This window comes from Lissotriton vulgaris, chromosome 10, assembly GCF_964263255.1.
Source record: "Lissotriton vulgaris chromosome 10, aLisVul1.2, whole genome shotgun sequence".
NCBI classification, from domain to species: Eukaryota; Metazoa; Chordata; class Amphibia; order Caudata; family Salamandridae; genus Lissotriton; species Lissotriton vulgaris.
Window position 1 is genome coordinate 922150250 of NC_141698.1, and position 25898 is coordinate 922176147.

Consider the following 25898-nt stretch of genomic DNA (forward strand, 5'->3'; position numbering starts at 1 on the left):
TAGTGGAGGCAAAAAGGTTGGGCTACTTGGTGTGAGTGAGGAGGCTGCTATGCTACGTGTTACAAAATGCAAAGCACATTAGCAGCAGCTAATTCAAAAATAAAAACGACATATATGTTTAGTGACAGATTCAAAAATATTAATTGCCAGTCCCTACTCCACCAGGGATTCCTGTCATGGGTCCACTATGTAGGCAACAGAGTAACGTTAGCCAGCAGAGGAGTCCGACTCATCGAAGGAGGTGAGCCGCTTACATGGACGGCATATCAGCCAGCAGATATCTAAATCCGACGGACGGGAATCTGTCAGCTTGATGGAGTACTTGTAACCGCAGCCACAGAGGGACGGCGGGAATCCCACCAAGATCTAAATCAGACCCATAATTTCAGCAGTTCGGAGTATACAATATGAATGTATTGCCATTCTCCTGGCTGCATCATAAACTCAACTGCACTTCTAATTCTCTTCACTGACACATAATGTCCTTATATCCAAGAGGCTAGATTATATTTGTGACCTAGACATTGAGTGTAGGTGCCCACATAATATTTAACAAGCGTTTGTCTGGCAAATCTGCAAAAATTTCGTTTTTTAGCAGGAGCTAATGTTGTTCTGCTACAAACGGGTCGGTGCAAATGTCAATTTACCTAGTTAAGTCAATGCAGATATTGGTGCAAAATTGTCAGTTGCTCACTGCACGAGCAATGTCTATCATCCAGCCCCACATGTTTAATCTGCATGCCTTTTGTAAGAGTAACACAGTGATCTCCAATTAAGTAGTAGCAATGAAGTAATGTTTTCCCTAAAAATCTAATGTTGGCCGAGTGAGAGCTGGGAGAAGAAGAACAGGGTTGAAACAGGGCCTCTAGTTAACACTTGTGAAAGGTAGGACAATGTTACAAAGTCCTAAACAGTGAGTTGCAGCAGTTGTTTACCAAAGTCTCTTCATAAATGAGCACTTTGATCCTAATCTTCCTAACAATTGTTGACATTTTTATTTGGTCCAGAGTACCTCCCTATTTTATAGGAGGTGTGTAGCAAGGTAGAAGCAAATATATAATTTTGCTTAAATACATTGGAGGAAATAGGGTTAAAGAGGAGAGATGTTTTAGTTTTGACTTGTTTGAACCTGGTCCGGATATTTAACTGCAGTTGTTAACAGATTTATTTTAGCATACAACTGGAGATATGTATTCCTGATTTAAAAATCCAAGATTTTGGTGGAAATAAAATGCTTTGAACTAATTAGATAAATGTAAGAACTATGCTGAAAATTAGGTAAATATAAAACCGACGATTCATTTTCGCAGCGTTTTTTTCATAATTATGTGCCTCATTACGATGTTGGTCCAGTTTGTCCGAATCCAATTCGGAACCCAGGATTCAGACTGACTCGGAAACAAATCTGACCGACTGATTATGATAGTCGTAAACTGTTTGATAGTTCCGACTCAGTTTTGATCGGCATTCTGAGAAACGGAGTCGTTCGGAACGGAATCGTACAGGTTTATGGACCGCATTTCGAACAATTGTATTACGATGTTGGATTTGGACAGCCTATCCAAATCGGTTTGTCTGACACAGATTGGCTGTAGGAATCCAACTTTGGGTGCCCGTACCAGGGACCGTACCATTTGTCTCCTATTCCCAACCATGCACGGTGTGGCAGGCACTAAGGGGTGCCCGCCACAGGGGGAAAGGTTTTCTGTGACCACCACTTTTTTCAATGGGAGTCTGTGTTGTCGTCAGAACACAGGCTTCCATTGAAGTCAAAGGGAGTCCAAACGAACGGTGTTCTAAAACATTGTAATCGGTCGGGCAGATTCTCCCATTCAGTCAGAAATGATTCAGAGACCGAGTCGATCGGAACGCTTTCCGACCGGCATCATAATGAGGCCAATGTATTTTTCCCTATGGCAAATTGCAATATTAACATGGTAGCTAATAGAGTAAAAAAAAAAACTAAGGCTCTTTTTCTCCTCGTGTACACATCTCCCTTTCATATAAGAACAGAGCTTCACCCTGACATTGCCTGTTCCTTGAATTACATCTTGTCCGTGGGCACCTTACTCACCATACAGTCTTTCTGTGCTGTATTGTTGTACAATCACTCATATAAGTACAAAGGATACTCAGTCTCATGCTATGTTTATTTTAAATTGACACAGATGCAGCCAGAATCATTAGTTAATGGGTCGGGGACTTTAATGTAGTGCTAGAAGACTCCAAGGACAGGTCCAGGGACTTCCGGTGCCCCCACCCCAGCGCTGCTACGCAGCTTCAGACTATAATTCAGGATGGACAACTGACAGACATCTGGCGACAGATGCATCCTGACGAGGCCAGTCGTACATGTATGACATCGGCAGGGCCATCGTAGTCACGCATAGACTACTGGCTGATCACTCGGAAAATTGCAGCCTGGGGGAAGAAGGTTCAGCATTTGTCCCTCACCCTCTCAGATCATGCCCCATTAATGCTCCTACTGGATGTTCCTGATTACCGCACCAGAGCCTTTGCTTGGAAGCTCCCAGCGGGATTGCTGAGAGACCAGGTCTTTTGAAAATCCATTAGGCAGGCTATAACGGACTGTTTCAGCCATAACAAGGGCTCAGTGGACTCCCCCTCAACCCTGTAGGAAGCCTTCAAAACAGTTACATGGGGGAGTGCATAGCGAAGCAGGTAGGTGTACTCAGATCTCTCAGAGGAGACCTTCAGCAGCTATAAAAAGACATAGGGGCCCTAGAGAGCGAATATTTCTCTAGCAAAAATATCAGCACGCTAAACAACATGCGCACCAATATGAATGAGTTCCAAGAAGCTGCTCAGAGAGAGACCCTATTCCTGGGTAAAGAGGCTAAGGCGCTGCGTTACGGCGAAGGGGATCGAGTAGGCAAAACCCTGGTGGGGCTACTCAAGAAACCATGAGCTAGCGAATACATCCCTGAGCTATGCTCCGTGGACGGCGAGATTGTAACGGGCCAAAAAGGGGTCCAACAGGAAATTGTCTCCTTTTGTACTTCCCTTTATAGGGCTCAGCTGCAGCCTGATGCACCTGGGGTGGAGAAATTTCTCAACACCCTGCAGCTGATATGACTCGAGGCTGGGCACTGAGCTTATCTCGATAAACCCTTCATGGAAGAGGAGGTTATCAGCGCCATCTGTGCCCTCCTAGCCTGGAGGACGCCGGACCTCTATGGTCTCTCTGCCGCCTTCTACAAGGACCCCGCTGGTTTGCTCGCTCCACAGTTGATCGACATGTTGCAGGACTTAGTTTAGCGTGGGACACTCCCCCATCCGTCCGGGAGGCTCTCATTGTCAAAATTCTTAAACCCAACAAGGATCCATTTAAATGTAATTCGAATCGCCCGCTCGCCATGATAAATGTAGACACGATTTTGGTGAAACTGATTGCGGCAAGCTTTTTCCCCCTGCTGCCCTTGGTGCTTCGACCGGACCAATGCGCGTTCGTTCCTAGCAGGTCCACCGCCCATAATCTCTGCACTTTGTTCACCATAATGCAGGAGATATATCACCCACTGCAGGCTGCCGCTGTTCTCCTAGACACCACAAAGGCGTTCGATTCTCTCGAATGGCCCTACATTTTCACCCTGCTTAAACGCATAGGGCTCAGTCCGAAATTCCTGCATCTAATCTTGCTGCTCTACTTGCTTCCCACAGCTCGCATCAGGGTTAATGGGGTATTCACTTCTCCCGTTCCGATCTCCCGTGGCACTTTTTGCCATCGCCATGGAGCCGCTTGCAGCCAGGTTATTATTATTATGTTTCTTATATAGCGCCTGAATCGACCCCCGAAGGGGTATCTCCGCGCTTGCCTTGGGAACCCGTCCTGGCTTTTCCCTGTGAGATAGCCCGTACAGGGCATCCCCAAGGTGAAAGCCAGGCATCCCGCCGCGGGGGGGCCGTTGTGGAGATTAAGCAAGCTTAATGCCCAGAGTTGCAGAGTGTGAACCCATGATTAGGTCAGGCACCGAAGCGAGAATTATCGAGTCCGTGGACATTTGAGCTCAAGACCCTGCCGCGTCGGGAATTGAACCCTTGTCCCGGGTCTGACCTCTGCTTCAGGGTCTGCCTGCTCTAACCAGTGAGCCACACTTCTCCACAGGTTGCGGCAGCATCACGCCTACAGAGGTCTGGCATTCACTCCCTGCGTGGTGCTGGTGTCACTATACGCGGACAATGTGACACTTTGTGTCAAGAACCCCAATGACAATTTGGACCTGATGATTTGGGAATTTGTGCGCTTTGGAAGCCTTGCTGGATAGTTATCAACTGGCCCAAATCAGTGATATTCCCACTCACGGATGCTACAGCGCAGCCAGAGACAGAGTATCCACTACAATGGACGTGAGACCCGGTTAAATATCTGGGAATATAGATCAGCCACAACCCGGACAAACTGTGGTGCTCCAACTATGGAAAATTCATAGATTGGCTGAAACAGCACATAAAGAGATGGATCTCACTCCCTCTCTCTTTGGCCGCAAGGATTGCCATCGCCAAGATGGTGGTGCTGTCTAAACTTCTTTATCTCTGTGCCAACATTCTGCTCCCCCTCACATCCTGCTTTAGAAGGCGGCTGCGATCCATTATGGTCATGATGGCGTAGGTGGGCAGGCAACCCAGAGTTGCATGGGAGGTGCTTGCTCTCCCATTTGAACAGGGAGGACTCGGGGCGCCGGACCTTGAGTTAACCTACTGGTACCACTGGATTTACCCCACACAGTTCATGGCCCACACGGTGCCGGAACATGACCAAGTAGATCCGACCCCCCTCCCGGCAACCTTATACCAACCACGACCCAGACCCAGGAAAGGGATAGACACACTGGGGTGTATGGTTATGGCTTGGCGGGCATGCAAAGAAGGGCCCGAATAGATATTATGCGCGCCCTTCTTGTCCCCCTGATGAAACACCTGAAGCTGTCGTTTCTGACAGAGCCTGGCCCCTGCGCCAGACTGAGGGCGATGAAACTTACAAAAATTGGAGACGTGTACCCGGATAGCATCTTCATAGCCATGCACCAGATAGGGGAGGGCCGGGTGCTCACAGTGTTAAAGCAAATGACATATCTCCAGTTACGACTGTGCTGCGCACCCATCACCCCTCCTTCCCCGAGGCGCTGACCATCTTTCAGGTCCTAGAGAATTATTTTTAAAACCCATTCCAGAATAAGCTAATCTCGCGCCTATACACAGAATTGAGAAACCACACTTGGTATACCTATCCCACAGGAACATTGGACATATTGCTGCACACAGGCACGCGCTCTGTCTCCGAACTATCAACTTCGCCTTATACATTTCAATTTCTTGCATCGCACATATAGAACCCCTACATTGTTCATATGACTAGGACTGGTAAAAGAGGTGCACTGTCAGCAATGCAGGTCACCTGATGCAACCTTTCGAAACCAAGCATGGGAATGCCAGCAGATTCACGCATACTGGGGGGCTGTGTTCAATTCAATGGACGAAATGATGAGCACACCTATTGACTGATCCCCACTGACAGCAGTGTTAGGATACATAAAGAACATACCTACAGAGGACAGGCGACTCTGCGTGATGCTACTACTGCTTGCTAAAAGACACATTGCTATGACGTGGGGCAGGACTCATGCTCCTAAGAAAGCTACATGGCTTAGAGACGCGGCTCTTTGTCAGGAACATCTAGCTGCATTCTGGGACTTGATGCACACTCAATCCATACCCAAGGAAATATGAGGCCCCCTACAACAATACATCAGTACACATACGACAGATGCTGCCACCCCCTCTCTGTCCTAGAGATAGACGCAATGCACAGCACACTGCATCCCCAGCCTGGGCTGTACAAATCGAGACCCTCCATCAGGCCATTGGGCCTTAATGCGCGCTCCAAACTCCCCCTCCCCTCAGACCACCCTTCCTCCCTCCTCTAGTTATATGGTCACTGTTATGCTAATCTGAGCGGAATGGCTGTGACTAATGGATGTTAGACTAGATCCTGAGGCCATCATCAAGCGACATTGCTTGCCTATCGTGGTGGCAAGTGTGCAGCGGCTCGGGTGAGCATTATTATATTGATCGAGTTAGGGCACTGGACATTGCTCAGAGATATGTAACTTCTACGACATTGCACATGCAAGTTTGAATGTAACACCCATTGCAACTGCTATTGCAAACTCTGAATAAAAAGAATTAAAAAAAAAGAAATATTACTTAATAGTTTCAGTTACCATATGTGATCAGCCAAAGAATGTTTTAAAAACTATTAATCTACTAGTACTATCGAAAGTAGAATAAATTAACATCAACAGCATATACTCATACTAACATCTCAGCACAGCCAAGATTGCCATGCAATTGACTGGTGTTACACCTTTCCATTTGAACGATTATGGGTCACTGTGGTGTTATCACGGCCAAGTGGGAGTTATCAGGTTATGTATGAGTTATCACTATGCGGCCAAACATATTAAAAAGTAAAATCAAAAGACCTCCTAAAATAAAGAGGTCGCTGAGCCCATCTCAAGGAAATTTGGCACATTGTATAAGGAACGTTCTTGATGCCCATTCTCTTTTCTTACCTTGGGCCACCAAAAACACTTTTCTCCTTCAGCCGACAAAGAGAAATATCCCTAGTTTGAACAATCTTAGTCACATTAATTACGGTTGGGCAGAGATGGTTAGTACACAGAACCTAAACACTTTAGATGTACTAGAGTTTGGGGGCAGTGGTAGTTGAAGTTGGGAGATGTGGAAGCTGAAGGTCAGAAATTGATTGGTGTATGGAAGTGGAGTCAACTAAATCTTCCAACTGAATGAGAACTGAGCAGACACAAGTACAAGAGAAGTTGTAGAACTGAGTTTTATACTTAGACTGAATAGAAACGAATAAGGGAGTCCATTGAAGGGTGCAGACAGTTTATACTAAGAAATAAGGAAAGGTGGATAGCAGATTAATAGATGAAGAAAACAAAGAATTTAATTGGTAAACTTCAATTAAAATATGTCATATTCTTGCACAATTAGTATGATGTGTCTGTAAAATGAGAAAGTAGATAAGACATCCTCTGAATGCAAGTAACAGAGAAAAAAACTACCAAGTGGCTGATGAATCCTAGAAAGGAAAGGAATGTGTATACTCCTGTTTTTGGGAAATGGCCCAGAAATTACAGACATTGCACAAACAATTATTGCTTCTTTGTATATGTGTATTTTGGTTGTTTCAAAAATGCAATAGATGTAGTTTTGGCTTGCCAAGATTGTGAGAAAGTTAACGCTAATCATAATATTGATAACTTCTTTTTTATATAGTTCTTATTACCAAATCTAACACATTCAAATATGTATTACTGGTGCCTAACTGACTGCTAGACATTATGGCTGAGATACCCGCCACCCCCTCTCGACACAATCCCCAAGGATGGGAAACCGGAAACCGTACTGAACTTTTGGAAGGCGGGAGGGAGTGACCCTCCCGGCCGTATTTATTAAAATATGAAACAAAATCAAAACATTAAAATAACAGTTTCATATTATGTACAATTAAATTTCCACATTAGGATGTTTGGCTAACCTTAACATATTTCTAATACAAAGGTTCTCCTAGCCGAACTAACATCCTACAAAACATTTTAACTTGAAATTGTACATCCTAACGTTAAGGGCCAACGGCAAGGTCGTAACCGGTGTCAGATCCCTAAACCAGAATTACCCCCCCCCCCACTTGCGAGGGGCGACCGCACAGAGGCTGTACCTCATGTGCATCTACGAATTTCCCTTGACTTGACGGGGGCCCCAATGAACTCGACGCCATTTAATGGTCGTCCGAGGACTCGTGTGAGGTGTCTAGAAGGTAGCGTAAACCCCCCTCCCCACCCCACACAACTTACCACATCTGCCGTCGCAGGTGTCCTGGCCCCGGGAAATTCCCAGGAGGGGCCCGTAGCCCCTCCTATCCAGGAAGGGGCCTTGACCGCCTTCCCTTTCCTTTCGGCGGCCCATCCTTAGAAGGGACCGCCTCCCCGTTGAGGGGCCAATGGCCACCTCCCCCGGGCGCTCCCATCCGTAATGGGTGACGCCCCCCCCATAGGGATCTTCCAATTACTGCTCACCGATCATGACCTTACCGCCACAGGCCGGATAGTTGACCGGCTATCCGGACCCCCCACAAAACTCCTGCCTAAAGGTCATGCTTTAAACTCTTTAGCCAAGCTATGAGGTCTCCTATGAGTAACTCATTCCCCACCCGGGACAAATGGACCCCATCACCCAAATACATACTGTCCCCCTTGATACAACCATGAGGAATACAATGCAGTGCACTTGAACGAAACAATCTACCCAATTTGTTATTCACTTTCTTCACAGAATGATTTAAAGCAGAAACCAAATTCGCCCCCCGCCACACTCTACGTGGAATCATATGGGACCATGCAATTGTGCACCCTGGAACCCTTCTCGCCAACCAACTTACTGTGGAAAGTATCGCCTCGAGAAGAAGTCGTCTACCAGTGGTCACCAAATCGTTGCCCCCAAGATGGACTATGATTATAGATGGCGGTGACCTCGTCCGCCCTAACAAGCCCTCGAAAAAGGATTGAAACTGGTCAATACAGAGCCCGCCCCTTCCGTAGAAGGTCACCCTGTACCCGTATTCCCCAGCCATGTGAATCATGTCACCTGCTTTGAATACGTCCGCGGCACGCCTCACGTATGAGTGGCCCACGACCCACACCACTTTTTCCGCAGCCGGTGATGTTTGACCGCTGGTTCCCAGGTGTCGGGTCGACTGCACAGTCCGCCCCGCCTCGTAAGCTTGCGAAACTGTAAACCAAACAAAAACAAGAAGCGTGAGTACATGATAGCAGCTTCACAACATGTGCAACCGCACATACCTTTTGTAACAATTCGAGGACCAACGCCCCAAACGTTTCACTTTTTCTACACTCAGACCCCTGGCTGTAGCCTCAGTAGCAGCCCCTATCCGAAAGGAATGGGTCCCAAACTCGACGGGGTTCAAGCCCGCGGCCGAAAGCGCCATTGCAAGCACCCGCTGGAACTGAAACCTCGTCAGTGGGGTGGCATCAGCGTGCCTCAACAAGGTCCCCCCCCCCATGATGACGCCCTCTGCGCTAAATAATCCTCTAAGCAAACAACAGGGCACATGGGAGATCCGGGAATCCGATGTATGACTACACAATCCCCTATCGCACCCTGATCGGCCTTGGACCTGACAAACGAGACAGTCATCGTCTCCCTCTTTACCTGAATGTGCTCTCGGCACAGTCCCCCCACCGTATCCCGCTTGTTCTTCGCCACCAGTTCGCTTACCCGCATTGCCCCATGGAATGCTAACGCAAAGGCGGCCCGGAATAACACTGTTTCATACTGGGATGAACATGTCGCAGGGAGTACGGATAATAACAGGGCCAACCTATCCAGACCTATCGGGTGCCTCTCATCTACTCTGCGACCCTCAAGGCGTTGCCACCCACGTAGCGCTTTCTGCACCACAAAAGACGCTGTCGGGTCCTGGATCCCATGAGCCCTTGCCATAAAGGAAATGGCGGCCCGATGCCTCTGGGCCGTAGCTACTGATTTGCCTGCCTGATGTAAAGACAGCAAGAATTTTACGACAAGCTCTTCCTGGCCCCAAAGCTCCCCCCTAGCAGAACCCAAAAAGGACCAATAGGAACGGAACGCCCCTTCATATGCCTTCCTTGTCCTGGGTGCTAAACTCTCTCCCACGAGGTTTTGTAGTTCGGGGCACCGAGAGACCAGAGAGCTTCGGGAAAGGGTGCCGCTACCGGGTCCGCTGTGGGCAGAAAACCCTAGAAGGCCTGCATACGGAAACGAGAAAGCGCATCAGCCACTTGGTTCAGTACCCCCGGGACATGTCTTGCCCTAAAGAGCACATTCAACTGCATACACAATAACACAATTTCTTTGAGCAGTCTCAGAATCCATTTGCAACGTGCTGCCTGACTATTGATACACTCAACCACGGTCATGTTATCAGACCAGAACACCACAGAGTGATCCCGAAACCCCTCAGGCCATGTTTTCAGGGCCACCAAAATAGGGAAGAGTTCAAGAAAAGCAATGTTACTCGTCAGCCCGCACTCGTGCCACCATGACGGCCATTTTTGAGCCGACCATTGCGTACCTAATATGGCGCCAAAACCCACACTCCCGCCGAATCTGTCCACAGCCCCAGCTCCTCGGAGGACACCGCCGGCTTGTTCCAGACAATTCGACCATTGAAATCCGCCAGAAATGCCAACCAAATGCGCATGTCCTGGCGAATCTCTGCCGAGAGCCTCGTGCGGTGGTGTCCTTCCTTAAGACCGACCATGGCTTGTGCAATCGAGCGGGAAAAGGGGCGGGCCATTGGCATTACTCTAAGGGCAAAATTCAACTGGCCCACCGTTTGCTGCAATTGATGCAAGTTTACCTTAGTCTCTCGAATACATGTTTCAAGGGAGGCCCTGAATTTTACCACCTTTTCTTTGGGTAACCGAAAGCAACCCTCCTCCGAATCGAGCTCTATCCCCAGAAACTCGAGTGAAGTCGAGGGACCCACAGTCTTACCTGGTGCCAATGACACACCAAAATGATTCATTAAGCCACAAAATTCATTTAAAGCCTGTCCACATTCTGGATCCCCGGCTGCCCCCAGGAACAGAAAGTCATCGAGATAATGCATAACATGCTGAAAACCCGTCTTTCTCGTGAATACCCATTGCAGAAAACAACTGAACTTTTCAAAATACGCACAAGATATGGAGCATCCCATTGGCATACATTTGTCCATGTAATAGCGACCCTGAAACATGAAACCAAGGAGACGCTGATCGTCTGGGTGTACCGGGAGCAACCGGAACGCTGACTCGATGTCTGATTTTGCCATCAGCGCCCCGGGCCCCAGGCGATTCAACATGGCGACGGCCTCATCGAAAGATGCGTACCGCACCGAACACACTTCCGGGTCTATCGCATCATTCACGGAAAGACCTCGCGGGGCTGACAAATTATGTATTAGCCTAAACTCACCCGGGTCCTTCTTGGGGACCACCCCTAAGGGGGAACAAACAAAGTTAGCAACCGGTGGTAAATCGAATGGACCGGCAACCCGCCCTCGAGTCACCTCTTTCCCAATCTTTACCTGTACCACCGCCGTATGCTGCAGTACCGACAGTTGGTTCTTACAACTTGTTTTACCCTGAAAATTCCCCACTGGAATGCGGAAACCATACAAAAACCCGTCTCGCAACACCCCAGCGGAGACATGATCCGGGTATTCATTGAGCCAAGGAATCATAGCCATGGTATCAACCGGGGTAGGTAAAGGCGCCCCTCGGACTATTTCAGACCTGTTTGGCGCTTCCCCTACCACCGTTATCACCCGTTTTGGCTCTGCACATGGTCTCGGGATGGGAGGACTGTCTACACCCCCCACAGTCGTGTCTAAACTTGCATGACCCCTGGGGCCTCGTACATTTTCCCCTGTTAAAGTTCCAACAAATCCCCTTTTTACCCGTGTTGCCACTCGACTTCGAGTGATGCTCGTTACCTGCCCCCGTCCGAAAGGACGTTCCAGAGGATTGGCGGGAAGATTCACCCCCGTTACCCCCCGACAATGGTACCTTTAACATGCCTGAATTCTCCATTTTTTGCCAAGAAATAGAGTCATAACAATCCCAGGTCAGAGCTGGGTCATGCTCTTTGGCCTTCCTAAATACATTGTCATAACAAAACCACTGATTGCCCTTGTATGATTGAGAATACTCCATGATACGTGTCTGATATATGGGCAACTCGGGCAACAACTCAGGCCTTCGCTCCCCCATAATTGAGGTGAATATGCCAAACGCTCTGCCCCAAGTACCTATGTTCTCCTCAACCTTAAAGGCGGCCATTTTGGCGCGCCAAACACTCGGATGCAGAAGCTCTTTTTGGCCCTTCACATGTTCGATCTCGTAATGGTCGGTAAGCAAAGAAAACATGTTCACATACTTATCAGCCCAAATCTTTTCCTTAACTTCGAGTGGAACATGCTGGGCCACTTTCTCCCTTCGTGAGGGTACAGACCCCTCCCCCGCAATCGGCAGTAGCCGCTTACCTGAACTAGGAGCTGTAATCGCTGCCGAACTCGTGCCCGCTGCGGTCTCGCCCACCGGAACCTGTGGGGGAACCGAAGATGGTGCCTTCGCAGCCTCTCTAGATTCTCGCAATTGCTTCATTACTGCCCTGGCGTCATCCGCCGTGGTGCCCTCGCTATCTTTTCCCAACCACGCTGCCAGTTGTGCAGCCAACTCGGGAGGCATATCCTCCCCGTTCACGGGGTGACCACCACGGGGATCGGATGCCCCTCCTTCGGAACCGGGATTGGCTCCTCTATCGGTGTATCGGGAACCGGGGCCTCCCCCCAGGTGCCCCCCTCTTGGACCTCTTGCCTCTCCCGCTAGGGACTACTCCCGGCAATGCTGGTCCGATGATTCGCTTCGGGCCTCCCGCCCCGTTCATTACCGCCATCTGCTTTTTCAACTCGGCTATGTCCTTTACGAGCATGCGGAGCATCTGATCGGTACCGACCCGCTTTCCGACCTTCTTGCCCGGCATTCTCCAACGAAGATATCTGTAAGAACAAGAACAAAATTACAACGCTCAAAATTGGCTCTTCGTTCCGTCTCGAGCTCACGTGCAGCGGGGAGGTGCAGCTTCAGAGCACAGGAACAAGAGGATGCTTTCTTGGCTTGTTGCTCCTTTTATCCGTCTTCGGGCGGGCGTAAACCCGCCTCCGCCCGCCTCCGGGGGCGTGGCTGGCGGCTTCAGTGCCTAGGACAACCCACTCCAGGGCAGGAAAAAGCCCGCCCCGGCTACGCCGCTTCGGGCATACCAGCCGAGACTCGCCTCCCGCCCAAGATGGCCTCCCGGGGGGATCGGGGTACTCCACCATACGTTCGGGGGGACCGAGTGGTCGCCCCTTTCCATTTGTCTGTCTCAATAGGATGAAGGGTAGGGTTGTCTTGAAACCGGTGACTCTCAGCAAATACCTGAACCACAGATTTCAAATGTGTGTTCAACTCAGAAAGTTATCTTGTATATCAAACAGACAATAAAGCAGTTAATCTTGTTTGTGATAAGAGGGGTTTAATTGTATTTTCTTTACCTTAGCATAGCACAGAACGTATTAAATTGCAAGCGATGTTGTCTCAGTTCCCAAACAAATCCTATTATAAACATCATGAACACAGATACACATCCGGTCCTTGGGCAAACTCTCCTGCGTCTCTCCTGACCTTATCGCCCTCCTCCCCCTTCACCCTACCCCCTACCGCTCTACTCTTCTCTTCTTTCCAGCTATTGACCCCTGCCCTCACTTGTCCTTGCTCATAGTTCCCACCCTGTTTATCCACTGGACTTTCTTATGTGAACTTTCCCTCGTCAGTTGCGACCTGGCTATTTGACTGATGCCCGATGGAGCAATCCTGTTCAGCTAAAGGGGAGTTGGGCTGTGGATTCCCCCCTCGTTCATCACCTACCCCGTCGGTCTTTGGGCAGAGTTCCCTTCGTCTCTCCTGCCGTCTTTTCCCTCATCCTCCCCCTTCACACTTCCCCTTCCCCCCTCCTCCCTACCTTCTCTCACCTTTCTATCCTCTTTTAATGTGTTGTTTATTTTTGCCGTAATGTGTAATTGTTATCATTTTCTGTAACATTGAGTAACCGAATGTAAAGAGCTCTGATACCTACGGGTGTAGCCAGGGCTATATAAAACTCATAAAATAAAATAAAATAAACTAGAGTTTGAAGTATTGACATTACAAATTATATTGTAACTAGTTAGGCAAAAGAAGGGGCCCAAGTAAATTATATTTAATTTTAACCACTAGCGGTTGCAAGAAGATGATTAATTGAAACATAACAATGTGAAACAATGTACAGACTTTTTTTTCAATAGCTCTAGCCGATTGGGGTTTTTTTAATTTAAAAAAACAAAAAACATATAATACAACTGAAAACAGCAAACATGCCTTTCACATTAAAAACAAAATCAAAGGACAAAATAACAATCATAATTAAAGACAGGCAAACGCTGTTACGGTAATAAAAAGAAACGATTTGAAGAAATAGGAAAATGAAAACATACACGTGGAAATCAACTGATAAAATAATACAAATGTTGTAGCACAAGTCCATAGAAGAAAGTGGGCATTTATTTAGATCCTGCTGTAAGTTTGTACAGCTGTTTTGGAGAGGACGAAAAAATGCATGCAGGATCAGTTTCAAGTGTTATTTTCATCTGTCCAGTCCTGTATGAGACTGGAGAGTAGATTTCCCTTTCCACACTCAATGATGAAGCAGAAATTTGCGAGCACCCTTTCATGGATACGGATGTTTTTAACATTTTAAATCTGGGGCCTGAGTGCAAAACATTTTAGACTTGTGCTGTTAAATACCCTTAGTGGTAAGTAAGACAATGGTTGCTAAAAAGAGCTTTCACCGCAATATAATGAGAACATGATTCTAGGGGCTAGATGTAGGTAATTTGGATTTACCGATTCATAAATACCGAATTTTACCGATTCAGTATTTATGAATCGGTAAATCCAATGTAGGTAATAATTCGGTAAAAAATACCAAATCGGTAGGATTCGGTATTTACCGAATCGGTATTTACCGATTTGGTATTTGCCATTGATTCCTATGGGGCTGTAGGCCCATAGGAATGAATGTCAATTACAGAATCGGTAATTATTGATTCGGTAAATACCAAATAATTCAAGGGTGGCAGGGTGTCACATTGACACCCTGTTGCACCCCTGATTAGGGCTTGTGTGCCATGTGGCATTTACACCTGTGGTGTAAATGCACATATTTGCATTCCCATAGGAACTCGTTACCACCAACTATTAGTTGGTGGTAAATAACAAATCCTTAAAGCCCTCTAGCACTGTTGAAAGTGCTACCTACATGTCAAAATACAGATTCGGTAATTTTACCGAATCGGTAATTTTACCGATTCGGTAAATTTACCGAATCTGTATTTTGACATCCCCTACATCTCAGTATCTAAATACCGGTCGGTAACGGCCGAAAATCGGTATTTTCAGCCGTTACCGACCGGTATTTGGATACCTACATCTGGCCCTAGATGTGGTAATGTTACAAGAACGATTTGCACTTTTGTTTGGTTTATTTTTGTGCTGGTGATGAGTTCTGTTTTTTTGTGCTGCAGTGTTTTTGTGCTGCATTGCTGTAATGCGGTTTTGTTGTGTGGTACTACAGTTGTGGTACTTCATTCTATTTTGTGTTAATATGCCATGTTATGCTGCTTTATAAATGTTATTTTGTCATATTCAAGTTGCATTAGTTAAGTCAACAAATGCTGCCATTTTTCCAGACAAAAGCAGCACATGCTTTACATTTTCCAGTGAAATGCTGCCATTTACAACTGTGTAAGCTAGTAAAGTAACACTACTCCAGCTCTTCCGCTCCTTAAAACAAAAGTCACCCAAAACTGCATCTTAACTTAGCACAACTTTATGTGATCTGGCCCGGAATCCCCTCACTATGCTCAGCTCAGCCTTATCAGACAAGACAGATTTTTGCTCTGAAGTGCTTTCCATGATTCATAACTTGAAGTTTTAAGGAAATCTGTAATTACTACTGTCTGTTCCTCAATGTTTTGATTTATTATTTTCTTTAATTGAACATTGTGTTTGTAATAGTGTTGATATTTCGAAAGCCTGAGCTTGGAATTGACTGGAATCTGCAACCCCAGCTATTGAGCCTTCCTATTTCTGCAGGGTCGACCCCAACGTTTTCCTAAACTCCTCGTATTTTTTTCTGAATTCGCTTTTGTTGGCTTTAGGGCTCTGTACACTTTACCACTGCTAACCAGTGCTACAGTGCTTTTGCTCGCTCCTAAAATATAGTAGAATTCGCCTATACACAACAGTAATAAGTAATAATAAGTAAATATTTTATTTGTATATGATTAATTAAAATCTTTACAAAATTGTAAAACGTCCAATAATTGTTGTTACTTAAACATAACAAAATTAGGATGCATAAAATTACAGTATTGTTAACAGTTTTATGGTTACCCTCGAGGGATTTAAAAAGTTCATATGGCGTGATTAAGTCTATTTCCTATTATGTCAAAGAACTTTACAACTTGACAGTTCAGCTTAATGTCACTAGTAGAGAAGCACAATTTGACTGCCTGTCTGCAGGTCCGAACGACATGTAGGTTGAAGAAATGACGTAATAGATTGTACCTCAAGTCCTTTACGCTAGGGCAGATGCAAATCACGTGAACTATATCCTCATTGCCGGTTTTGCACATGCGACACTGTTGTGAAGGGTTGTTTCTCTTCCAAGGCGGTAGATGTGGAAGTATGGGAATTACCCCGAGGCGTAATTTTAAGTATTTTTCTTTAACAATTATTTTCATGCCGATGCTGAAGTATGCTTGTGGCCGCAGTTTTTCATAGTCACCCACCGTTAGCCATCCATGTGCTCTATTTGCTAGGTCCTTCTTGTCTTCTATCGCTGAAATGATACTAGCTGATTTTTTGGCTACTTTTTTAAAAGACAAGAGATCTATTGGTGTTTCCCAGATGTCAGTCAGGCCTAGAACTTTGAGTGATTCGTATAAGTAGGCTCTTGGCGCAAAGTTGCGCTGCCGAAGTAGTTCTTCCCATACATTTGCGCAACAGGCATATTTAATTTGTTTGTAAGTCCCTAGTAAAGTGGTACTGCCTGTGCCCGGGTCCTGTAAACTGAATGCTACTTATAGGCTGCAAAAATAAAAGACATCTGGCCTAAATTTATCGCTTTTGTGCTCACCACACCACCACAGTTTGGACCCAGCCATATGCAAATCAGTCTTGAACCTGCTTCCTATAGGAACTGTCCAGCCCAAACTGTTAGGCCAGGTCTCCACAGGACCACAAACAAGCATCATAGGACCGGTTTCATGATGTCACCTCTCATCAGCCAGGATAGCCTGATTCCAGTGGCATGGTGAGCACGGGACCCACGTCTCTGCACAGCCTTCCCACCAAGGTGACAAATGCAAAAAGAACAATTGATGGACGAAGTGCTGTACAGTGTCAAACATTCACCCCCCATACAGAGAACTGGGATGACTCAGCTCAGATCTCTTGACTAGGGGTTAGTGTTTGAAACGTTTTCAGCACTCTGTCCATCATCTTGTTGTGTTTGCTATGTTTGCCCTAAGTGACCAAGGGTATGCCCAGACATGGGTCCCTATGCTGCTGGAACCTTGAGGAAGAGGTGACCCCGTTCACACCTGAGGTGGCCTGGATGAGCGACAAAACCTACGACGGTGGCAAAGGAATCTGTTGTGCCTGCTGAGAGACCGGCTCTGCCTGCTACTCCGGCAGATGCAAACCTAGTGCCTGCTTAGCTTGATTGGGTCCCTGACGCATTATAGGCAAGGACAAACTAAACAGTGGTATGCAGCACACAAAAATTGATCAATTTACTGCCCTGGGTGTTTGCGAAGGCATGCCAGCGGATGGCAGTGAGAGGACTCAAGACACACGTGAACTGTTGGGTACCCAGATTCTGGTGGCTATCAAGGCCTCAGATCTGGCAGTGCAGCCAAAGATCGAACCCATGGTACTAGATTTAAATCTGCTGAGAACAGATCGACACAAGGTGGCAGAGATGTCCGTAAAAATGGAGCAACAGTTATCTGTGATGTAAGTGGAAATGTCCACGCTGAAGGCTGCAGTGGCTGTGCTTGAGCCCCGATCAAGTAAATTAGAGGCAAGAGTGGAGGATGGGAGGGGGGAGATCCTGCAGATGCAACCTGAGGTTCGTGGGGTTCCTTGAGGGGGCTGAGTGAAGCACCCCGGAGACCTTCCTGGAGGGATGGATCAAGGTAGCACTCCCAGATGTGAATTTGTCACGGTTCTCTATGGTGGAGAGGGCGCACAGATCATGTGCCTGCCACAGCTGTGGGACGGGGGTGCCCAAAGGACTGTTTTAGCAAAGGTTCCTAATTACAGTGCCATTCTGCAGGAGTACCACTAGCGCGGAGATCAGCTTTCAAAAACCATACCATACACAACTTCTCGGACTATGCTAGGGCTGTTCAGCTACAGAGACAGTCCTTTAGCGCAGTCAAGAAGAAACTAAAGTCGATGGGACTTATGGGCATGTTGCTTTACCCTGCCAAATTGAAGGTGATACAGTATGGGTGTTTGCACTTCTTCATGCAACCCTATGATGTATGGGACTGGTTGGAGATATAGTGAGGTGATAGGATCTCGGCGACACTTTCGGCCAGTGCCCAGTGGGGAGGATGGACAGTGCCCGCATTGAGGAGAAGAAGTATGCTCATGTGCTGGTGTGAGGGTGGTGGTACATCCAGAAGGCACCCTGAACTTGGAACTGCAATGGTAGGAGGAGGCTAGGGCACTGGTTGAAACGATCACCTCTGCGGCATCTTCTTGCACCAGTTCAAATTTGGTGGATGATACTCAGAATTCAGGCACAGACACTGTCTTGGCCTAGCAGTTGACGCTGTGCACTATCCTCAACCTGTTATGCTGCAGGTGTTGAGATGGCTACCTGCAGTGTGTAAACAGCAGATAAGGTACTGTGCACCACTTATGCCCCACTGTGGCAGTGGATCTGCAGTCTGGCTCACTACTATTTATACTGGGCTGCAGACACGTTTTCCTACATGGGGCTACGGGGCTCCGGGGCTCCGAGGCTGCATTGGAGATGGGCTCTGGCCCTGGTTGATTGCTCTGCCTCTCCCCTCTTTTTCATTACTCCCTTCCCTCTTCCCTCTTATTGCAGTTGTGCTTGACTAAGTGGGGTAGGGTCTGTGGAACACTAGGGCTTCACAGGGGTAGAATTGCAGAACAGGCTACTTGCCAGGATTGTTTGCCCAGCTGCACTTTGCCCCCTGGATAAATTTCCAATTAGGAACGTATGGGTGTAGGTTCTAACACACACTAAAGTTCTACTACTTTATGTTATTTGGGTAGATGGATGCTGAATAATGGCTGGGGAGGCACTAGTTGGCTTTGGAAGTGTTTACCCAGGGAGGGTGGTGAGGGGCCAATTACAGATTAGTGTTCTTGTTTGTGCAGCAGATGGTGCATCCTGTTATTGTGGGGGGTAGTGTAGGGACTAAGACAGAGGACCAGATAGAAGTGGACTGTGGGCCTGTGTGATGTGCCCTTACCTGAAGGTGTGCACCAGTATGTTTGCTCACATGGAGTGTAAGAGGACTGATTTAATTTGTAAACGTTACAGAACTCACACTTATCTTCGGCAGATAGGGGTATATATTGTGCTCCTTCAGTAGACACATTTATTGGATGCTGAGGGGACGTGGAGGGGAGGATCTGTGGTTCAGTGAAAGAGCCAGGTCTTGAGGTCCTTCCTGAATTACAGCAGCGATGGTGATTGCGTGTGGTGCAGAGGCAATGAGTTCCAGATCTTCAGAGCAAGATAGGAGAAGGATCTTCTGCCAGCCGTGGTCTTGCGGATCCATGGAATGGTAGCCAGGACCAGTTGTGTGGAGTGGAAATGTCTAGTGAGAGAGTAGAATATGAGGCAGTGGCTGAGGCATACGGGTCTGGCATTGTGCAGGGCTTTGTAGGTGTGTGTGAGGAGCTTGAAGGTAATTCTTTTGTTGACACGTAGCCAGTGAAGGTCTGTCAGGTGGCCTGTGATGTGGCTGCGGTGTGAGATGTTCAAGATGAGTCTGGCAGAGGCGTTCTAGATGTTCTGCAGTTTCTTTAGGAGTTTCTGGGTGGTACACGCCTAGAGTGGGTTGCCATAGTCGAGTCTGCTGGTGAAAAGTGCATGGGTGACCATTTCCTGGACTCAGTGGACATCCACTTGAAGATCTTATGAAGCAGATGGAGCATGTGGAAGCAGGAGGACAAAACAGCGTTGATTTGGCGGTTCCTGATTTTGGATCCTTCAGGCATTCTGCAGCTAATCTCTGTAAGTTCTGAGTTGAAAGTGGAATTCTGACTCTCTATGTTTGGCTAGAACATAATACTTATGGAAATAGAGAAAATTTTGCTAACATTAAGTGGAATGATTAGATATTTGAAACTGTAAAAGCATAAAGTGCCATGGAAAACCAGACTAGAGACAATATTTAAGGCCAAGCTTAAGAATTTCTGAACTTTAAGGTAGTTTGTGTGAGAAACTTATCAGTTCATCAGTGATACCCAGAAAAAAATATTTAATCTTTTTCTCAAGTATCTTTGACCCTGTAGTAATCAGAAGGAGATTTACACTTGCAATTGAGTTGTGTGTAAATTGCCTAACCACAAGGATCGACTCAGAGTTTTTCAGACAGTGGCACAATTAAAAATGTATTTCTTTTGAGAAATAAGCTGACACATAATCACTGACTTTCAGATCCACTGCTTTGCTATTCTCTATTCTTCCCTTGGCAAAGGGATTTCTGTTTGAAGATGGATATTCAACAATAAATACAATCATATTTGGACATATTACACAGGTCAGAGGTAAATTTACATCCTGGGAGGGAAAGACCAACCAAAGAGGTATACAGTGGCATAACTGTATTTCTACCCATCCAAAATCTGAAATGTGTAGGAAAAGGATTTCAGTAAAAGTAAAGCCTAAAATCAGCATTCATGTTTTTCAAAAAGATACACTTAGTTGGCTGGAAATGCAAGAATAAGGAGCTCCTGGTCTCCATATCTGCCTACGGATACTGCAAAATTCACTTGTATCTCTGCCTCACCTCCGCCTCTTTCTTTATCCATCCTACCTGATGTATCGAGGAGCCGATGAGGAACCAATGAGCCGAGGCTGCAGATGAGATGAGCAGCCGAGGTTGACTAATTGAACAGCGGTTTTGCTCCACTCCATTTGATCCCCCCAGGACTCATTGCGGCCGTTGTGGGACGCCAGAAGCCATTGCGTCCACCGATGCCGGCCCTGCAGAGGCTGGAGGGGGCATGCCGAGCTGGGGAAAGGAGAAGGAGGAGACGGACTGACTCCCCATCGGCAGAGTGATGAGTGGTGGACGAGCAGTGAACGGTGAGAGGCAGCTGAACAACTGCAACAGTGCAGTCGTATTGGTCTTAATTTAAGCACGGCTAAGCACATTGCTTAAAGACTTACATGGCGATGGCATTCAGGGACACCCAGCTGGAGTCCTGAGAGAAGGAAGAATAAAGGAGAAGGGAACAAAAGAAAAGGAGAAGGAAGGAGAAGGGGAGCGGAAGGAAGAAGAGAGAAAGGAAGTAGAAGCACTGGGAAGGGAGGCGGGAAGGAATAAAGAATAAGGGACAAAAAGATCAACTAATAAATAAATAAGGGAATCAGGAGAGCAGCAGGTACTAGGCTGGGAGGACTTTGCGAGGCCTCATAAGAATTTCAAGGCACAATATAAGAAGCTCATCATAAACTGGCAGAAGTACTGAGGCCACAGGGGGCGAAAGGGGTTGAAGCAGCCTAAGGTGGAACTCTAGATCCCATTCTGGTGGAGAGGTAGCAGATGAGTTGCAGAAGTGGTCAAAGGGGCACTGATGCGGCATGCAGCTTACATGTAAACAACTCTGGCAACCCCCAATAGACTCTCATTTCCGCAGTATTCTCTCCTACAAATTCGTTGCCACACTCCCACCGACAGTTGACTCTGCATATACCAGTGCATTGGGGTGCATCCTTGTAAGGCTTACCAATGAAATGCTTATCTAGGGAATTTTCAATGAAGACCCATACACATAGTAAAACTCTCAAAGGTGACAAGGGGCAAAACCAGCATTTGAGGGGCCAAAGCAGCAAAACTCAAATGCAGGTAGTCCAGCAGGATGTATCCCCAGACATATCCCCAGATAAGCCGGTACAGAAAATAGGCGATAAAATCAATTCTGCCTCCATCCTGGACGCCTCCCCTACTACTGCCACGGCACTGGTTTAAGCATTACAGATACTCCAGAAGACTGGCGGACAGTGGACAAGTTGTAAAATCATCTGTTTAAACTAGGAGGGGTTAAGAGAGGAGTTAAAGATAGTATGATGACTCAGGTCCTTATGAAAATGTTGCAGCAGAGTAATGCAGGGGAAATGGAGACAGTGCAGAAAAAATCATTATTAAGCCTGTGCCCCGATCAACCTGAAAGTCTTAGATCTCCGCTGCTAAATCCCAGCCAGTCAGCATCAACTTCAATTTCAATTGAGACAATGTTAAGTCAGATTGTTCAAGAATTTCAAGAAAGGAAAGTATCTCAGGAAGATGCCCATTGAACTACCAATGAACAGTTGGGGCAGATGTTAAATGTTAAATGTTAAATGTTACTGGATTTCTAAAGCGCATAGCTGCCCGTGAGCGTCCCAGCGCTGATAAATCAGAATATCCAACAGCTTTTCTCCCCAATGTCGCAGATGGACCTAAACGTCTCAAAGTTGGAGGTCACCAGTACCAAACAGGATGAGCCCCTTTTGAGAATGCAAGCAGAGCTGGAAGCACTTCAATTTAAATTGGACGATGTTGAAAACAGAGCCTGATGCACGAACCTGAAATACGTAGGAATACCCGAAGACCGAGAGGCAGGTCAGCTTACAACTAAATGGATTTCGCCCTTGATTTCTAAATATGTGCTGCCAGATAAGAAGCCCAAAGGGGAGGATTTGACCATTGCCCGGGCTCACACGGTTCTTGAAATGAGACCCACAAATGCCAGAAACCCCACACGATTTTGGTTAACTTTGGAAATGTTAGAATTAAAGAGCAGATCTTACCCAAGGAAATCAAGAACAAGACTTTTGATACTTCAGAGAACTTCTCCTTCCGAATATTTCCGGACATGTCAATTCTGGCAGCAAACCGGCGAAGGGAGCGTGTGGGGCTGATCGATAATTTTAAACGCCTATGAGCCCCGGCGGGCATCCTCCAACAGTTGAAGCTTAAAGTATTGAATAAGGGCTGGACCTTTACATTTCAATTAGTAGACTGGGCAAATGACTTTTTGGATGGATGGCCACAGAGGTAGGTGGGGAAGAAGGGGAGGAGGGAACAGGGGATCTGCTCCCCACTTTTCTCTTTTTTCCTTTTTCTTCTTTTTTACAAGGTAAGTCAGCTAACAATCTAGTAGGCCATTTGAATAGCAGTAAGATGAGGAAAGTAAATACTGCAGAGCAATGGACGCAGGGTACATTCTTAAACAAATTCTTGCCATCTTGCAGCTATTCTCTTAGGGCTTAGAGAGAACCATACTAAGGGGGATAAGCAGGGGAGGGAGCCTGAGACGGGCAGGCCCTTGTTAGTATACGGACATAGGGTGAAATTGTACTGGTTGGAAAAGGGGGAAAAAATCATTGGAAAAAACAGCTGCTTGGAGTCATTATGTTTAAAAAAAAATAGATGCAGCCGGGAAGTGATTATCGCAGATACAAAGCAATAACAAAGTGGGACATAGTGATGGTCATTAGAGGACCATGGTAGACTGACATTTAAGAATTATATCTTGCAATGCCAATGGTCTAAATAACAAGGTTAAGGTAAAAGCTATGCTAGCCTGGTTAAAATCACTAAGGCAAATATAATTTTCTTTCATGAGATGCGCCTAAATAATGAAGCAGTTTTATCCAATAATTTAGGGTGCTTTCCACATGTGTTATATGCATCTGCGAATGTTGCTATATAGGGATTTGCAATGTTAATCACGAGAGAATTACCCTGTGAAGTAGGAAAGGTATACAGGCGATGTGCCTGGGTTCAAATTAGGGTGGCTAGTGGGCTAATATGGCCTTATAGAAGATTCTTTGGGTGGGGGCTGGATATATTATACGATATGTACAGGGCAATTTGAATATAGGGTGAGATTTTCATGTGGTCCCAGACATTGCACTCGATGCATCTCACCCCAATAGAATTCAGAATAAGCCAAGAACAGTTACATTTTAAATCACTTGATGAAGGATTATGCTTTGATCACCTCATGGCGTAGTTCCCATCTTAAAGAGAGGCTTTATACATGTCATTCAAAAAGGTTGTATTCCTCATCACATATAGATTTCTTTTTAGCTTCTTATTCACTTTGTAGAATGCAATTGGAGATTATTTCTAACCAATTCTCAGACCACTTGGTGGTTACACTGAGTTTTTAGTAGCGGATCCAGGTTTAGAAAGACGAAGATTGGTCTTTGATAAATCCCTCATAGTAAGTGAGTTATGGATGGACCAAATGCGTCAAGCATTGAGTATGTTCCTAGAGTGGAATATGGACACACCAACTGCGTTTTCAGTATGGGTGCTTGAAAGATCTTTTTTGCCCCGTTCTAGGCAAACCAAGCTTTTAGCATGGCAGGCAAGAGACCAGCTAAAGAATTATATTTTGTTTAGAGAGATTCTAAATCATAATAACATTTTTCAACAAAGGTATGAAGGAAATTAATATATGGGGAAATATCTGGCCTGGGAGATCAAGCGGAGGTAAAATATTAATTGCATGAAAAGATCCCATCTGGGATAGAATACTAACCCAACCACAAGGGATAGCAGATGTGTTTTTCATCACTATGAATATATATATTCAGACTTGTATGACACATTCCCGCAAGCAGCTAGTATTTGGCTAGAAGAGTTTACTATTCCAACCTTAGCACGAGAGCAGGGAGCAGCACTTCTCACTTCAATTACTCTAAAGAGGTTACACAGGCAGTTAATCATGCCCAGAATGCAAAAACCTGTGGTAATGACGGGATCCCTGTCGAAGTTTATAAATAATTTTCTCCTCTGTTAATACATTTTTTGGTGAGATTATTTAATAGTATTATGAAGGAAACAGTGATTCCAACTTCCTTAACTGAAGCAGTTATTGTTAGCTTTGTTAAAAAGGGGAAGTTGGAGCAGGATATAAACTCATATTGCCATGTTGTATAATCTATGCTGTATATTGTGTTTGGTCACTTCAATTTTCTCTCAATAAAATCATTTGAACTTAAACTCATATTGCCCAATTAGTCTTCTAAATCATGATTACAAACTATTTACAAAGATCCTACAAATTGTCTAGCTTTGGCTAAACCTACAATTATTCACAGAGACCAAAATGGTTTTATTCTAGACAGACAGATGACAGACAACAGACACTATTTAACCCAAGCAATAGACTATTACTCCACACAGAACACCAAAGTGGTAGTGCTAATGCTGGACGCGGAGAAAGCATTCAATCGCAACCAGTGGAATGTCCTGTTTACAATCCTAGAAAATTTCGCTTTCCCAGCGCATTCATTTCAATTGAGTAAAATGTATATACATATTAATGGCAAAGCAGCAGTAAATATCTCTATAAGGTGTGGAATGTGCCAGGACTGTGCCCTCTACCTGAAGCCTCAAAATGTAAGCTGTTCACAGACGATCTGGTGCTGTACCTAAAGGTCGACAAAATGAATGTTTTAAATGCAATGGAAAAAACTGAAAAATTCTCTAAATTAAGAGGAAGAGACACCATCTGTTATAGGTGCTGAGCCGTGCTCCCAGGAGACCTTCCTAGTATTTGTCAGAAAGACACCCAGATGTCGTGACCCTGGAAATGTCAGCTAGTCAATGACCGCCACCCAACATCCCCCTCCGCAGCCATATTGCCCATGTTTATATTTAGTCCTGCCGTTGAGCTGAATACCTTCATGATCTGTATGATCCTGAGGCCAGATCTGTGGGAATTTGTAAGAAACTATAGTACAGCATCCGCTAATAGGGCAATACGGTCAGAAATATCTGTGGACCATTCAAAGCCTCACACTAGCGCGTCCACTCTGATCCAAGCAGCCAATGGCTCAATTACCAGGGCAAATAAGAGAGGGGACAGGGGACATCCATGATGAGTATCACA

General features: G+C 46.0%; 1 protein-coding gene across 3 annotated transcripts in view; it reads right to left on the reverse strand.

Moving 5' to 3' along the window:
- Nucleotides 1-25898, reverse strand: part of HDAC9 (histone deacetylase 9) — a 2124307-nt gene that overhangs the window by 1725754 nt on the left and 372655 nt on the right. The gene's annotated exons all lie outside the window — the stretch shown is intronic.